Genomic DNA, 5,434 nt, shown 5'->3' on the forward strand with positions numbered 1-5,434 from the left:
TTGCTTAAAAAATATAAGTATTCTGAGTAGAGCAAGCAAATATTTGGACATCTGTCTATGAAAAGAAATATCCAGCATTTTTGTGTGGTTAAAACACATTACTGTCACAGATCTATTGATTTATAAAGCAAAAGTAGATAGAAAAGCAATTTAATTCTACTTTGGTTGCTTCAATAATGCACATCCATTGTGCATTAATAAAAGACACAATAAGTAAATAAATTTACAGAGAAATGAAGAAATTGAATATGTGTGATAATGATGCACCAGAATTGTCAAGTGGAGATTAAATCCTTGCTAAATGCTTCTGCTTCCTATGTCTGGGTATGTGAAACCGCAGTCTGGATAAGTACAGCTCCTGAGCACGAATAAAAGAAGTTAATCTGTGGTGTTAGGACAGAGTAGGGTCAGCTGGAAGAGCAGTGGTGTAAGAGCGGGCCTGTTGACCACTTGGAAAACAAGGCTTGGTTGTTACAGCCCCATTTTTGGGGTCAGCTTGTTTGGAGATTTCCAGCTCAACACAGGGACTCTGCAAGTACGAGAAATGCAACTTAGAAGTGTAAAGCAATTACTTAAGGGCTAACACACACAGTAGGATTTAACAAGCTGTCAGGCTGAGCTCAGCTTCCCAGAGCAGCACCCGTGGAGCCTCTGGTGGGGCAGCAGGAGGGGAAGGGCCAGATCCAGCTCTCGCTGAGCCCATGCTGCCCATGCCACTGGCTCGAGCTGGTGACCTGACAGACCCCAGGCTTTGACACTGATTCTGAGAAGCCTCCCCGCTCTCCTCCTTCAGGAGCTTATACTCCTCCATTTTCCCTCCTGAGTCCTTGAGCGACTGCAAATCCCTGCCTCAACACCCCTTGACTGTGCTTTCGTTTTTCTAGCATCTCACAGACTTTCTCACAGCTCTTTCCCAGCAGTCTGGGCTCAGGCTGCACAGCGGGATGTATCTGAGCTGAATCCTGTTATATCCGAAGCAGGCTGCCTGCCTATTGCTGGTCACGCGGACACCACTCTAGGTGCCTAAGCAGTTGAATGCCAAGGTGGTAGAGATGCCTCCTACACTCACTAAATGCCTCCATACGGCTGAGAGCTGAGTTGTGGGGTATCCTGTGAAGGAGCCTTGGCAGGAGCCCCAGCAGCTCCTCCCTGCCATGGGCACAGGACTGCCATGTGTCTCTGTAAGCGTCTGCCCACTGATGGGGAAATATCAGCACTGTGCTGTCAGGCACAGCTGCAAGAGCCCAACTCTCTATTTATCTCCAACCATGGTCACATCTGGGGAATTAAGGACATGTTTCTCCCCTGGCCACCCCTCAGATCAGAGGCTGCAACCCTGACTGCTCTGTTGCCACCATGAGTACCAGATGTCACACACACTACTGATTCCTGTCATTGCCTTTGCCAGGAGCTTTGCTGGATCGTTGTTCTCATCATCCTCCTGCCCACTTAAAAGGAAAAAGCGATCCACCTCCAGCAATCATACATTAGATCTAGGACTTGTAGTCCACCACATGTCCAGGACAGACTGCAAAACAAGAATTATGGAATGGTGGAATGTAAAAGATAATAGGATAATAGGCTACCCTGCAGGGAAGCTAACCTGAAAATCAAAGACTGCTTAGGGGAGGAATAAAGAAATCACCAAACATCTTCTAAGGAAGGAATTTAAAGGACATATGATGGTGCAGAAAAAAAGGGGAGTACGACATAATATGATGAAATAATAGCTTGTCCCATAAACTGGTGATTTTTCTTTATGCTAGATCTGAAAACAAAAATTACTCGTGTCTGTTGTGGTACACATAAAACTATGGGCGAAAGAAGAAAGTGAAGGCTGCAGTTTCTGACAAGACAAGGACACAGTCTTCAGTAAAATATGTATTGCTGGTGACAGAATGAGGTTTTATAGAAATTATCAGGAATAGTAGACAGAGATTCTCTATTATCAGCAAAGTGTTGAGGAGTATTTTTAACAACAATGAAGATGTGTTCACATTGGAGGGACAATACTGATAATTTATTGCATGAGTCTGTATTAAAAGGACCAAATTTAAAAGACTAATAAAGCCACCCCTTCTTGGCAATGCTTTATGTCCACTTGTTTCAAACTACATAAAAAAGCTGAAATCGTTATTCTCATTTTATAGGTGAAGAAGCTGAAACAAGAGGAGTTTGTGTGATTTGGTACAAGCCAGACAACACATTAGCACCAAAATCAAGGTGAAAGAATAGGGACTCAAGTTTTGGTCCCCATTCCACCCCTTTTAGTCAAATGAAGTGGGCAAGGGGTGACTAATGGGGGAACTAAAATCTACATACCCGGTTTGGGGATAGAGCCATTGACACAGAGGAAGAGAGCCATAGATCTGTATTGACCTCATACATCATAGCATCAAAGATATGCTGGCAGTGTATCTCCGTGGGGACTCAGAACAGTCCTATGCTCTCTGCAGGCTGCTAATGGTGACATTTGTGCCTTAAATAGCATCCAAGGCCCCTTCACCTTCCAGAACATCCCAGATTCAGGAGGCCCCTTCACCTTCCAGAACATCCCAGATTCAGGAGGGGACAAAGTAGAGCTTTCCTCCTCTTTCTCTTCATCTCTCTCCTGGGTCCATAAGCTGAGTATCAGGTTGAATTTATGTATGGAGCAAAGCCTTGCCTGTGTGTTTTGTACTGTCCCCATTGAAATCACTAACATTTTTGTAATCAACTTAAAATAGATCAGGATTTCTGATTGCCCCTCCCCATCCTCTAGTAGTAATATTTCCTTGTAGGATGTTTTCTGCAAGGAACAGAAAAAAATGGTGGGATACAACAGCCTACAACATAGGTTAGATGAACAAAAGGGGAAATACAAGTCTCATTACAGCAATACAGGCTCTGATAGCTCTGGTAGACTTTTCTAAAGGTTTTTTTCTTTTCTAAAGTTTTCCACTCAAATATTGAAAAACAGATTGAAGAAAGTACTAGAAAATAAAATGCAAGGAGCAGTCTTTCATGAGGCCACGTGTATGAGCTAGCCCATCTATCTTGGTGTTTTCCTTTCTGAAGTCCAATGCTAAGATTTGATCCTGTTTGCTTTCCAAGTGGGTGTGATCAGAGTGAAACTAGAGAGAAAAATATTTCATCTCTTTGAACAGTCAAACCTTTAAAGGTCCAGCCTGTCCTCTGAATTTTGAGAATGCAGCTTGAGGTTTTTAGACAAGACTTCTATTGATAAGTGGCAGGCATTGCAGACCAAACACTCACACAGAAGTAAACATTTAATTCATCAGATATGGTTAAGGCTGTTAATGTTCTTTTTCTTGTCACATAGCCACCGTTCGTGTTCCTAAGGACTTTCTATTTGCTATACTCCTTTGACAGCAAATTAGAGGAGAGAGTAACACCTCTTCTTAAGACTGAGCTTAATGAAGATATCTGTAATCAATGGAGAAAGATGAAACCTGGCCTGATGGTTTTGTTTTTCTTTAGTTGGGAGGCATGGAAGGAAATATGACATCATCCTGTATATTAAACCAACTCTCCTACAGCTTTTAATTGCAGCAAGTTTTGAAGCCATAAATTCAAATAGGCATAGCACACAGTGTTGGCTCTTTCACAAACAGAAGAATTCTTTGTGAGTCACATGCTGCTGGAAAAAATGTTTTAGAGTTTTCTGCTCTTGACACGTCAGTGTCATTTTTATCTGGTTACTATGTTATGTATGCAACAGAACTGCAATGATAGTAAAATCTGCTACATGCAGACAGAACTGTGGGCACACTATGAAAAAAAGCAGTCGCTTACTGGAGCAGTTGAAGAGCTCATAATACATTATTTATGGAGAATCAATATTTGTTTGTAATAGCTAAATATGCATGTTTATCTATCCATTCAAGAAAGCAAAGAGGTCTCTATCCCACTGTTGATGAAAAGCACAAAGCGGAACCACAGAGGCCTTGGTTTACATTGAATAATGACCTCTGGTAACGTCTTAGGAGACACCACAGACAGGTTGGGTCTGCAGGAAGGATGTCTCTTGAAAAAGAAAAGGTGATTTTAACATGTGGCAAAGACCTTGTCCCTGTGCAAGCAGGTCTCCGATACATAGCCCTGAATGCTCTTTCCATACCGACAGGGATTTCAGTGTAAGATACAGTGACGAGTAGCAGGCTCTTTGGTGAGGAATACATTAGTGTGAGGCCTCCTCAAGTGCAATCAAAAACGGAGTGTCAGTGTGTAGGACAGCAGGAGAGGACCACAGTGATATGAGAGCCAATGGGCATCCCTGAGCTGGGAGGCACAGAGGCTGAGCTGGCAGGTTGATGATGATGCAGGTTCCCTGCTAAAAGATGCCTTCTCCTGGATGAGGGGCACTTGGAGGTGGATGAGCTGGGAGGGTGATTTGCCCTCACTGTGATCTAAGTGTGCTACTTTGATGTCTTTCCTTGAATAAACATTTGTTTGCTAGTACACTTTTTCAGAGCTCTTGTGAACGGGGAAATCAGACCTAGTAAGAACATCTGGTTTTCTGGCACTTCTTGGGTGGGGATTTAAACTGGTTTAATCATGTCCCTCATGAGATGTGAAATGCATTGATGCCACTATTTTCTGCTCTCATTAACCACCTGGCTGAGGATTATGAGTAGAAGATAAATTAAGTTAATATGAGTTTTTCTGCTGTTCTTCTGAAGCATCTATGTATATATATGCATATGAATTTATACATATATGTATACATATATACAAAATATATGCACACACATATAGTTATATAGAGATTTTCATGAAATCTGGAGAAAAATCTTCCTTTTACTCCAAGTGACATTCTCTCCTCCCTGCAATACTATACATAAAATGAACCATGGAGAGCTATTTTCCCAAGCAGCCGGAAATGCTGTATTTTTGAGGTGGTAGCTACATTTCAAAGCCAGAAATCTTCATGAAAGACATTTGTACAGTGCCATCTGGGCAAGTTTTTAATTAACATGGAAAATAAAAAATGAACAGAGAGACCAACAATTTTTTCATGTTCAAAGGCATAACTCTACAGGGAGAAAAATACCCATGGCTATAATTTCAAAGGATTAATAAAGAGCATATACCTTGGTTTTATAAAAATAAATTTAGAATGAGAAAGGAATATTTTAAACATTTATGGTTAGTTTTATTAATTTATTAATTCTATGTCCTGGTTTCGGGTAGGATAGAGTTAATTTTTTAAACCACAACATTCTATTAATATAGAATTACTTTGTTTTCTTTAAGCAGAGATAGAAAGAAAGGGTAATGCTATCAGAGGAGTTAAAATATCTGTGTATTTTGAATGATGGATTCTTTACATCTAATCAAAAAATTAGGATAATTTTGAGGAGAAAACAAGGAGATGAGTATCCCTCTGTTTTGGTGCACATAATATAGGAATTTGGCTATCCCTCTGTTTACA

This window comes from Aythya ferina (assembly GCF_964211825.1).
Source record: "Aythya ferina genome assembly, chromosome: 2".
NCBI classification, from domain to species: Eukaryota; Metazoa; Chordata; class Aves; order Anseriformes; family Anatidae; genus Aythya; species Aythya ferina.